Source organism: Palaemon carinicauda, chromosome 13 (genome assembly GCF_036898095.1).
Source record: "Palaemon carinicauda isolate YSFRI2023 chromosome 13, ASM3689809v2, whole genome shotgun sequence".
Classification (NCBI taxonomy): Eukaryota; Metazoa; Arthropoda; class Malacostraca; order Decapoda; family Palaemonidae; genus Palaemon; species Palaemon carinicauda.
The window spans coordinates 51,716,363-51,729,312 of NC_090737.1; the positions used below are offsets into that span (position 1 = coordinate 51,716,363).

Here is a 12,950-nt window from a genome sequence, read left to right on the forward strand (position 1 = left end):
TCATGCACTTGAACAGGCCTGTACATCAGCAAAGGCCATTTTACTATCCCCCTAGCATTCCGATCATACAAAGTTATGAAAGATCGTTTTGGTCAGGGGGCCATGTGTACGGTAGGGGGTAAGCGCATATGTATTTGTTTGTATGGTGTTTTTACGTTGCATAGAACCAGTGTTTATTCAGCAACAGGAGCCTCTATATATGGTAGGGGGTTAGCCGCACAGCTATTTTTTATCAATTTCCTTGTGTATGGCTAATTGTGGTCATCTCTGTTTTCCCCCACCCAAAAACCCTGGTTTCCCACCACTGGATCCCCTTACCGTTTTACGAAAATTACGACAGAAACTCCGATTTTTGCCCTGTAGCCTATTCTGTCTGTTCCCCCACCCAGGTTTCCTAAAAATTTCCCCCTTACTATTTGTAGGTGTAGGCTTTTGTATAATATTTTACTGCATGCTTTAAAAAATCAATTCACTCCCAAACATACGTTTTTTGGGTGTAGCTATTTTTGGCTATACATAGGTCATGCAAGCTTTGTAAAGTTTTACCCTTTGGTCTTAGGTGAGGCCTGCCTCTTACGCGTAAGCCTATTCAGGTATGGCTTAAGACCCCAAGACTAGGTTTTAGGTTAGACCTCTTAAATATGAGTGAGTAAAATTACATGGCAAAAACTACTTACCCAGTAACAATCTTCTTCACACCTTTGTGGTTGAATTTGTTGCTGTGTTGGCATAGTAATTTTTGGCGAAATAATTTCTTCACTCCAACAGGGTACAGTTTATAGGAGTTGAAACACATACAATTCTTGATGTTGAATCTTCCCTTGATTTAACATTAGTTCGTAAGCGCACGAAATCTTGCTTTTTCTGTAAAATAATATTATGGAAGCCACTACCTTCAAAATCTAGCAACTCGGGATTTCTTGTACACTCCATAGTGACTAAAGTACAAGCAACACACGATGAAAACAACAGAAGTTTAAGAGCAGCAGTAGAGTACATGCAGCTTGTTTACATGGAGCAATGGTGCTATATACCTTGCGTACTCAGACCTTTTTATAATAATCAGCACCAGCGTCAATGCTAGCTGTTTCAGCATAGTTGATACATATATTCTGTGTTCTTCTATAATAACAAATATATTTACCAATATCATAACGTATTATGTAAGATTAATATTTTCAAAACTGGTGCTTTTGCAAGAATTAGAAAAAGTTTATAGGTGGTAGCACTAAGGAGGGCGGAGTCTCACGACGTCACCGCTCCAAAACACGCTCTGATTGGTTCTTATATCCGAGAGGTTTATTTCCATCCAGACTTCAGGAATATGCTGCCGTGAAGTCGGGGAAAACTCTATGGTAAGAGACTGATGTTTTCCAGGAAAATCTAATTGCAGGTAGCAGTTAGATCCTTACTTCTTTGGAGCCTCCTGTAGCATGCTTGGAAACAACCTGGCCTTTCATTTGAAGGGGCTAGAGTTCGATCCAAAGTATGATGTAGAAATATATTTCTATTTGAACACGATATTGTGATGATTTGCATCCATATTAACTCATTTGGGGTAATTCCAACTAAAAAAAAAACTATCAATTGTGTCACCTAGTGAGCCAGGAGGGGAGGGAAAACTCGCTGGTAAGACTCTGATGTTTCGCCAGGTAAATCCTTAACTGTAGGTAGCAGTTACGTCCCAACTTCTTTCAAGCCTCTGGTGGTATGGTTGGAAGCAACCAGATCTTTCATTTGAAAGGGCTGGGGTTTGATCCCAAGTATGGGGTAGAAAATTTATTCCTATTTGAACAAGATATTGCGTGTATTTGAATCCATATTGACTCAATAGGGGTATTTCCAACTATAAAAAGAAAAAAGAAATCTATTGTGTCCCCTAGTGCACCGGGAAGTCACGGAAAATTCGCTGGTGAGACACTGATATTTCTCCAGGAACATCCTGAGCTGCGGGTAGCAGTTACGTTCCGACTTGTTTTGAGCCTCAATTGGCATGGTTGGATGCAACCTGGCCTTTCATTTGAAGGGGCTAGGGCTCCATCCCAAGTATGAGGTAAAAATTTTCTCTCTCTCTCTCTCTCTCTCTCTCTCTCTCTCTCTCTCTCTCTCTCTCTCTCTCTCTCTCTCTCTCTCTATATATATATATATATATATATATATATATATATATATATATATATATATATATATATATATATATATATATATATATATATATATATATATATATATATATATGTATATATATATATATATATATATATATATATATATATATATATATATATATATATATATATATATATATATATATATATATATAAACAGATTTTGAGCGAAGCGAAAAATCTATTTTTGGGTGAGGTAGTCATGTCGTCCTGATGGAGGTTCCTTCGTTAGTAGCTTTCTAGGTTATACTTGACTACAGTGATATATCCCAGAGAATTATAAAGGTATCCAGAATTCTAACTCTCGGAGCGAATATCCCATGAAGATTTTTAATAAGGGATATCGCATAAAATCAGAGGACGTATTCTTGACACGTCTCATAGTTATCTACACCCCTAATAACGTTTTCTCTTCTAGGGGAAAAAGTGGCAAGAATATAGGAGAGCCGTTATTAAGGCAACACTCCTACTGTACTGTAAATAGGCGCCACTCCGCCGCCTCGAGGCGCCATCTAGCCATTCTTTGTAGCTTTGTAGGTGTAACAGGTACAGTATATTAGGGAGGGAATCGTTATCCTTTGTCAAAAGGAGGGAGGGGCAATCAGGACGACATGGCTACCTCACCCAAAAATGAATTTTTCGCTTCGCTCAAAATCTGTTTTTTGTGCTCAGGCTATGTCGTGCTGATGGAAGTTTACCAGAGCATTAATGTATCTGTGGATTTTCAATAGTACCGTTCACCTCGAGATAAGTTTTCCTTTTGGCCCTCAGGACCTAGAGACACTTGACGTTACCATTAAAAACATCATTCAACTGTTCATATCAGATGTCAGTACTTCCTGCCCCATACAGGGAAGAGTACGGGTAGACTTTAGGAAAAAAACCCAAGGATTGTGAGTTCAAGGAACAGACTAGCAAACAGTTTGTATATTAGTGTCGTCATATACGTAAAGCATAGATTTTACTTAGATGGAATTGATCTGTGTAGGTTCCTGAAGAACCTCCCAAGTCTAGATGTAGATAGAGACAGACAGGTTTATACGCATGTAGGAAACCTTAGTTCAGTAAGATAGACAGTTTAGTGCAATAAGACCTTACCTGGTTGCTCAGAACAGTAATAATCTCAGTTCCTGGTGTTTTCCTAGATATTAATAGGATCAAAAGATGCTCTGACATATATATAAAGTTTAGAGTATTTGGGGCGAAATGAGACGTAAAGATTCCTACTATTATTTATTACAAAAGTAAAAATAGTAATCAAGGTTGTAAGAATCAATTACAATTTCAGTTTATGCTGAATGAATCTGCAGAGGAGCATAATCGGTAATAACAGTCATAAATAAAGTTCCACCTGAAAAAGGGAACACAAGCCACTCCATGGGAAATATGTCAAGATTTCACTATGTATTCTGCTGTTACAAGGAACACTATGCATATAAATATGCATGGCACATGTGTTGGTCTATTATGCTGAATGTCACCTGTGTAGCTAGAACAGTCTAATAGTGTCGATACTAGACACATTACTCACATGATATACCTTAAGAGTCTATCATGTACACCCTTCACTATAAAGTCCCAAATAGTGCACTGTTCTTGCAGAGGTCAGGTGGCAGGTTTCAGAACACTACTTGCTGCCACCATGAAATGTTTAATTTCCTGTAGTTGCTTCGTGTAGTGTTTGAAGAAGACTCTGGATAACTTCCATCCAGTATAAGCGCGAAGGCTTTCAAACGACAGTCTGAAAGAAATTAAGGGACAAGGCGACTTTCCTCGGATCATGACCTGCGGGTGTACTGTCTGGATACGCTCTGCATATAAAATAGGTGATTTTCGCCCTTAACTGTTTCAAGGATATTGTTGAACCAGACGTCTCTCCCCTGAAAAGCTAACCTCCCTTAAAGTCTGAAGTTCTGCGAAGATAGACCTTTAGGCATTCCACTCGGCAGAGGGATGCTTCTCCCTTCAGAGGGCAGATTCTCCAGGGACCCCATCTCTTAGTGGGCAGCTCGTTCTTGTCGAGAAACGTTGGGTCCGGAAAGAGGTTCAGTTCTCCGCAGTCTGTGAACTGAATGTGCCCCTCATCCCTCGAGAGGCCCACTATTTTGCTGACTCTGGCTCCTGAGGCTAGTGCAAATAAGAATATCACCTTTTGAGTCAAGTCCTTTAGTGAACAATCTTCATCATTCAGAGTTGATGCTAAGTGAAGAACCTTGTCCAGAGACCATGAAATGGGCTTAGGGGGGGCTGCGGGCCGAAGTTTAGTGCAGGCTTTGGGAATCTTGTTGAAGATTTTGCTAGAGAAGTCTACCTGGAAGGCATAAAGCACTGGTCTGGATAGGGCGGATTTGCACATAGTGATCGTATTGGCTGCTAGACCTTGTTCATGGAGATGGATGAAGAAGGACAGGCAAAAATCCATAGAAATCTCCTTAGATTTCTTTGCCTTGACGAAGGCGACCCATTTCTTCCAGGAAGACTCATATTGTCTTCTTGTTGACTTCGACTTGTACTCTTCTAAGAAGTCGATACTGTCTTTTGAAATCCCGGACATTTTCTTGACTGCTCAGGTGAGAAAATCATGAGATGAAGGTTCTGGGACTTCAGTGATGAAGTGGAGACAGTCAATTTCTGCACTTGCTGAGTCAGAACTGGGTCCAGCAATGGGATCAGCTTCAGGCGTAGTTCCGGTACCAGGGGGAATCAAACACTGTTGGGCCATTTGTGGGCCACTATTGCTGCTGTCCCGCGGAAGGATCTTAGTTTGTCGAGGACTTTCAGCAGAAGGTTGGTTGGAGGGAACAGGTATATCTTGGACCATCTGTTCCAGTCTATAGACATCGCGTCCGTTGCTTCCGCTAGGGGATCCTCGTACGGAGCTACGTACCGGGGTAGCTTCTTGTTGTAGCTCGTTGCGAAGAGGTCTATCTGCAGTCCTGGGACTTTGCGTAAGATGAAGGAGAATGATCTTGCGTCTAGGGACCATTCCGACTCTACTGGGTTGACCCTGGAAAGAGCGTCCGCCGTCACATTGCGGAATCCTTGAAGTTGGACTGCTGACAAGTGCCATCTCTTCTTCTCCGTTAAACGGAGGATGGCCAGTATTACCTGATTCAGATGAGGCGATCTCGAGCCCTGTTGATTGAGGCATCTCATTACAACCTCGCTGACTAGGACCAGCCGAATGTGGATCGAGCAGCGAAATTTCAGTTTTTTCAGCGAGAGAAAAACTGCCCTGGCTTCCAAAAAGATGATGTGGAAGGTTCGGAAGAGAGGAGACCAGGTTCCTTGGACTTTCAGATGATCAAAGTGGCCTCCCCACCCTTCTCTTGAGACATCCATATGAACAGTGGCTGATGGTGGAGGTGGTTGCAAGGGTTCCTTCTTCTTTAGGTTCTTGACCTCCGACCATGACGTGAGTAGGGATCGCAGATGATTCGGTACTGGCTTCCTTAGATCTCTTCGAGTGTTTGATGCGTATTTTCTCCAAACTCCTGGTGCATCTTTTAATTGTGCTCTCAACACTGGATCTGCCACTGAGGCAAACTGGAGGGACCCCAACACGCACTACTGTTGCCTTCTTGATATCCGGGCGGATTGAAGGAGTTTCTTGACAGATCCCGCTATCTCTTTCCTCTTCTTTGATGGAATGGAAAGGCAGTGTGACTGTAAATCCCAGTGGACACCAAGTCACTAGAACTTCTGAGCTGGAGAAAGACGAGACTTTTCCAAGTTGATCTTGAATTCCAGGTATTCCAGGAACTGGATCACTTCCTTGGAGGCTTGCGTGCACTCCTCCTTGGATGCTGCCCATACCAGCCAGTCGTCCAGGTAGGCTGCTACCTGGATTCCCTTTAGGCGTAGTTGATGAATGACTGCATTTGCAAGCTTGGTGAATACTCTTGGGGCCATGTTTTAGTGGAAGGGCATGGCTCTGAAGACATATTGTCTTCTCTGTAACTTGAACCCTAGGTAGGGGGAAACCTGACGGTTGATTGGTACGTGCCAGTACGCATCCGTCATGTCTATGGAGACTGTGAATGCCTGTTTGGGCAAAAGGGTCCTTATGTGTTGAAGCGTCAGCATTCTGAACTTGTAGTTCACTATGAACTTGTTGAGTGGTGATAGGTCCAGAATGACTCTGAGCTTTTCTGAGTCCTTTTTCGGAACACAAAATAGCCTTCCTTGGAATTTGATGGACTTTGCCCTTCTTATAAACATCTTGTTTAAGAGTTCCTGAACATATTCTTCCAATATGGGGTTGAGTGTTGGAAGAATTGAGTTTAGTTGGGTGGACTTGTGTTCAAACTCCGCCCCAGTCCATTCTTGACTAGTCTATGGAACCAGGGGTCGAAGGTCCAACGATCCCGGAAGAGAAGAAGTCTCCCTCCTACCAGTAGCATCTCACTCGGAGTGCTGGTTGGAGCATTTACCTCCTTGGCCACGTCCACGTCCACCTCTGTTGCTCCTGGCTCTGGAGGGGTGCCTAGAGGATCCTCGAAAAGAACTTCGAGACTTCACCCTGAAAGTGGTCGACTGCCTTTTTAAAGCTGGGGTGAAGCCGGGCGACTGTGTCGCTACCGTCTGGGGAACCAACTGTTGCACCGTGGCCATGGGAAGCTGTTGTTGTTTAGGACGAGAGGGCACTCTTGGTCGTTTCGTCTTCCTTTTCGGCAGAGGACCTTCGTCAGCGGAAGACTTCCTTTTGGAGGACAAGCCCCACTTGGAGAGGAGATTCCTATTCTCCGAAGCGGCTTTGTCCACGACCTCTTTGATCACTTCGCTTGGGAAGAGGTCTTTTCCCCAGATGTTGGAAGCTATCAGCTTCCTCGGTTCATGCCTCACTGCAGCCGAGGCGAACACGAACTCTCTGCAAGACTTACGGGCTTTGATAAAGTTGAACAGGTCTTTGGTGACCGTCGCCAAATGAGCTTTGGCGAAGACCATGTACATATCTGGGGTTTCCGATATGCTTGCCATCGTTTCTAGTACCGTCGGCAGAGACATAGAGACGGAAAGACATTCTTTTGTCTCCTGCTCCCTGCGCAGGAGAAAGTCTGACAGCTTGGGGAGGTCTTCGCCGAACTGACGTCCAGCAATGTCTGCCTCCAGCTTCCCGACTGTGAAAGTGTTATGCACATCTTTCCAGTCCTTTTCATCCGATGGAAAAGCGAGGGAGAAGGGTCTATACTCTGCGAGTGTAGGACAGGGTTTCCCTACCTCCACTGCCTTTGAGGCAGCCTTAAACCCTTTGTCCATAAAAGGAAAGGCACGAGAGGGATCAGCAACAAAGAAAGGGTGCTTTTTGCTGAGAGCTGGCACCTTGGAATTAGTAAAGGCCCTCTCTTTCAAGGTGTTTGAGAACAAGGCCTGGGCCTTGGGGAGCTAAAAACGATGACCTCTTTTGGCTCTGTCTCCTCTTTGGACGAAGGCTCCATCCTCAGATGGACATAGCAATCCGGGTAGGCCCCTTTGCTGAGCAGAACTCTACATCCTCCACTGGGACAGTGCCCATTTTCTCGGAGAGGAAGAGCTTCCCCCCTGACATCGGCATATGCTCAGCATATCTCCAAGGATTGATGTCAGAGAAAGCAGGAAGGTCCTTGATTTTTAGCTTCTTTGGGGCTAAAAGCGTCGCCACGAGCTGGTGCATCTCCGTCCGAAGAGAAGCCTCCTTCTCTGACGACTTCTTTTGCATTCCTGGAACATGGAAAGAAAAGAGTGCAGAGTGCTCTTGATCGAATCCAATTGGGGGGCAGAAGAAGAGGTCGAAGGCACCGGTTCGGCCACCGTCGCAGAAGAGACCGAAATCGTTTTGGCTTTCTCGGTCTCGCCTTCAGGGGATATGTCATCCTCCCGTTCCAATTCATCAAAGAGGAGATTATGCTCGGTCTCCTCTGAGACAACCGACATGTTGTCCTCAAGCTGGATGCCCTGCAAGGCATCCGAAACAACAGATTCCATCGGAATCTGGATGAGGGGAATCTCAGGTTGAGCCTGGGGAATAACTGCATCCGAAGATACCCTAGTGAACAGACATGCCCTCATCTTCTCATTAAGCAGATATGGGCCAGAGGTGTTCTCCTGAAAACCCCTGACCCATTTGTGCAGCGTCTCTCTTGCTGCATCGCTACACTCTGTAGACTTTTGATTATCAAAAGCCTCTTTAACCAGTTTGTCACAAACAGTTCATACCTGTCAGTCCCAGTATTTAAGGGATCCCTTCATGACTGCGCAGTAAGCGTGGGCCCTGGACATGTCATGGCCGCAGAAGTTCCTACTGCGGACACTGCAGAAGTTGTGCCCGCACTCGGGATGCTCCTCCTGTGAAGAAAGAAAGGCATATAAGTATTCGGTGAAATTCTCAGATTTCATCATACATATTTATTCAAAAATATATAGCTTAAGATAGGGTAAGCTAGATGAAGAAAAAGACACCTACTGTGTCTACTGTCCAGCCCATTGCTGTGACCTCTCTCAATATTGAGTACTAAATTCTTAATGAATTTAGGAATAATATCCTTGGATATATGGTGTCTTCTTAACACTGTCTTCTTTATTCAATATTGGGGAATTGGTAATGGTTGTCAACCATTAGAAAGGCAGAGAGAATCGCTCTCTTAATTGTGATGGTCTCACAATGGGCTGCCCATGATCACCGTGTAGGTTGGAAAAAAATTTTATATGGGTTATGGCAATGACTGGGGGCGGCATGCCGTCAGTACTGCTGTGCCGGCCGGCACATGCCGGCGCGTTCTGGGCTATAGAAGGCAAGCACTGCCTTCAGGGTGATGGGCGGCAGGTCGCTGGCTGTTGCTCTGTCGCCGGCAGCCAGAGAGACCTTCTATCTAGAGTTTGGGTTACCGGCTAACGGCAGACAACACAGTTGGCGGCGGCCGGTCAGAGCATGCCTATTGCCTTTGGTCGTCAATCAACGGCGCCCAAGGCAAGTGGCGGCAGAGCTAACTGCCGGCAGGCGTCCAACATGGCTGCCAGCAGTTGGCCCAGAATGGGGAAAGACAAAGGAAAAGAAGGATGGAGGAAGGCAAAGACTCAGCTTGCCGGCCTATATCTGGAATAAGGGTTCAAATGGAGGGGGGAATTAAATTCGGGCTTCCATCCAACCATATCCCATCCATATTGGAAGCTTGGATATGGAAGGCAGACCAAGGGAGGGCTGAAAAACACTCAAAGACAGATGGGGGCTCCTGCCGGCAGCCGGCTCGGCCGGCGGCAGGCAGGAGACCCCAGGCCAATCCTACTGACTACCCATAGGGTCGAATGTAGAACAGCGGCTAAGGTATGTGAAGGCTAGGCCAACACAAAAAGGACAGCAGGGGAGGGGCAAGGGTCCTATGGGTAAGGTAATACCCAAAGGTACTACTTACCTGGGCGATTCTGATCCCATAGAAGATAACCTCATGGTAGGGAATTCAATTCCCCAGGTTGGGTTTGTCTAGGTGAGAAGGCGACTCCCAGGACGCAAACTCAAAGGGAACGGAATCTCGTACCAGAGATCTTCGGAAGGGGAAGAATTCAATTCTTTGGCTGAAGATCTACCAGCACAGGAATGTCTTCTAGGCCAAGAGGGGGAATTGTCATACAAAAACCTCCCGGGTAAGGCCTAGGGAGGTCTAGCCTCCTGTAAAGGCAACCTAACCCGACCTGGGAAATCATTTCACCAGACGGACGGATGCCGAACACAGACAAACTACTCTGATGTCCCGTTCTAGGCTCGAAACCGACACAATGGTTAAGAGAAAGAAACAGGACGTCTCAGTAAAGATTTGCCAGAACTCAGTTCAGGGCAAATCTAACTGAGGGTAGCCTAAGCTAGTCAGAGGGAGAGGAATTGTTCTTAAATCCCACCAGGACATTGGTATTGGCTTGAAAGGTATAGGAGGTGTCAGTCTCCCCTTAAAAGGCAATACAAGACCAATTGGGGACATGTATGTAAGTATACTAAAGCCCCTAGGCTAGTAGCCTAGCAGCAGTGAGAATCGTTCACCGAAACTCTCTCGTATACTATCTTGGGAGAGGAAAATTGAATGCAGTAATATCTTAAATGTATAAAATATTGCCTGACCTTCAGTAAAACTTTACCAGGAAGGTTATATCATGCATGAAGTGTGAAGGTGCCTAGGCTAGGAAGCCTAGCACTCGTGAGGCTCCAAATATTTTGCCAAAATCATGACAAGGACGTGATATAAAAATCCCTAGCGAAATAGCTAAAGTTAGGAAGCAAGCGATGCCGGGAAAGTCGTTCTTGGCTAACTAAATCTACAAAGGAAGAACCGCATCCATGACGCTATCCGGCTGGCAACAGCTCTTGTTACGTTAATTACGATCTCAATCGAAGAGTACAACTGACAAGAGCTTACATTTACACAATTCAAAGATATTACTTAACTTTCCAGAGGCGGATGAAACTGGTGAAGACATCATAGCAGCGAAATAAATCCAAAATAGCAAGAGATAACACGGGATAAACACTGGTCAGCAAAGCTACAAGGGAAAGAATGGCTAGATGGCGCCACGAGGTGGTGGGGTGGCACCTATTTACAGAACAGTAGGAGCGTTGCCTTAATAACGGCTCTCCTATATTCTTGTCACTTTTTCCCCCAGAAGCGAAAACGCTATTAGGGGTGTAGATAGCTATGAGACGTGTCAAGAATACGTCCTCTGATTTTATGCGATATCCCTTATTAAAAATCTTCAAAGGATATTCGCTTCAGGAGTTAGAATTCTGAATACCTTTGGTAAATTATCTGGGATATATCACTGTAGTCAAATATAATCTAGGAAGCTACTAACGATGGAACTTCCATCAGTACAACATGGCCTGAGCCCAAATATATATATATATATATATATATATATATATATATATATATGTATATATATATATATATATATATATATGTGTATGTATATATATATATATATATATATATATATATATATATATATATATGTATATATATATATATATATATATATATATATATATATATATATATATATATATATATATACATATATATATATATATATATATATATATATATATATATATATATATATATATATATATATATATATATATATATATATATACACACGCACACACACACACACATATATATATATATATATATATATATATATATATATATATATATATATATATATATATATTTATATATATATATATATATATATATATATATATATATATATATAAATATTTATAAAACACTTGTCTCTTCTTTTTTATATCCTTTCAACTCGTACTTGTAAAAAGGGTAATTACAGAATTATTGAATGAGACATACATAACTTCAAATGCTAAAGAAAATTATTTTTCTTGGGAAAGTAATTGCCGGCTTCTCCATGCCTTAAGTAGGTATATTTCTATGTCAATACAGAAGAAGAATATAGCATTTTTAATTAAAGTGTGAGTCAGTTTACTTAAAAGGGGATCAAGATGTCAGAGGTATATTATGATCCAAGAAATAACATCGCAGGTTATTGCATATTTTCTCTTCAGCAATTATATTAATTTAGAACAACACATTTGTTACAACTTTCAAGGTAATAAAAGTAAGTTTCTCCTTTGTTTATGTTGTTTTTATTAATTAACAATTCAGGAACCCTAATTCTCCACCTCTGTAGTCTCCCATACATAGTTGTAAGCCTTCTAGAGCAGGGTTTTGATGCATAGCTTACAAAGAAGTTTCCATTCGTAAGGGCTGGTAAACGCGATTGTTACTCATCATAAAGAGTTTTATATAGCTCATCAAGGAAATCAGTCAAAGATGTCACTCGCAAAGTACTGTCAATTGAGTAATTAAGAAGGGAAGTAAAGATAATCAAATATGATACCACCTCCCTCCTGTTACTGTTTATAGATTTGGCTGCAGTGACAAGTAGACCAAGAAAGTTTTTGTCTGCATCGATAGAAACAAGATTTTCTTTTCGGTGTTTAACCTTCAGCAAAGATTTTTTGTTTTACATTAGGTAAGGGATCCTAAAAATGTTCAACATATGCTCATGTCAAGCTGTAGGTATAGAGAATTCTTGCTGACTTTTTCTCTAAAGTTCAGTGAGTTTTAGTACTATGAAATATTGACCATTTATTAGTAAATCAACTGTTACACCGTCTCCTTTTGCTTACATACCCTTTTGATGTTTTCTTCACTTTTCTTACTGTTGCTTTTGGTAACGGCTCAGGTGTTTCACTATTCCTATTAACAAAATTATTTCTTATATCGATATTGTATAACATTGTAAGGACATCCTCTAAAATTTCTATAACTCCATTTCTTTTGCTGATAACATTTCAGTCTTCATACTTTAAAGCAAATGTGTTGGTGCCTTGTTCCAAGCGCCTTGATATTTTGCTTCTTATATTTGATATTTCCCAAATTTTGATCTGATGTGGCTTAGGATTTTTTTATATTTTTTGGAAATTCTGCTAAATCTATTTAATCTCCATTGAATTATACCCTCAACCACACACATCTATACAGTATATATATATATATATATATATATATATATATATATATATATATATATATATATATATATATATATATATATATATAATATATATATATTTATGTATTTATGTATATATATATATATATATATATATATATATATATATATATATATATATATATATATATATATAGTGAAGATGGGTTGATTTCAATTCTAAATACAGAAAACCTTAATTTGACAGGTATATGTACAGAAGAATTGTCATCGACTTTT

General features: G+C 41.7%; 1 pseudogene; it reads right to left on the minus strand.

The window, feature by feature from the left end:
• LOC137651567 (uncharacterized) overlaps positions 1-7,427 on the minus strand; it is a 32,978-nt pseudogene extending 25,551 nt beyond the window's left edge.
• Positions 7,428-12,950: the final 5,523 nt, after the last annotated feature.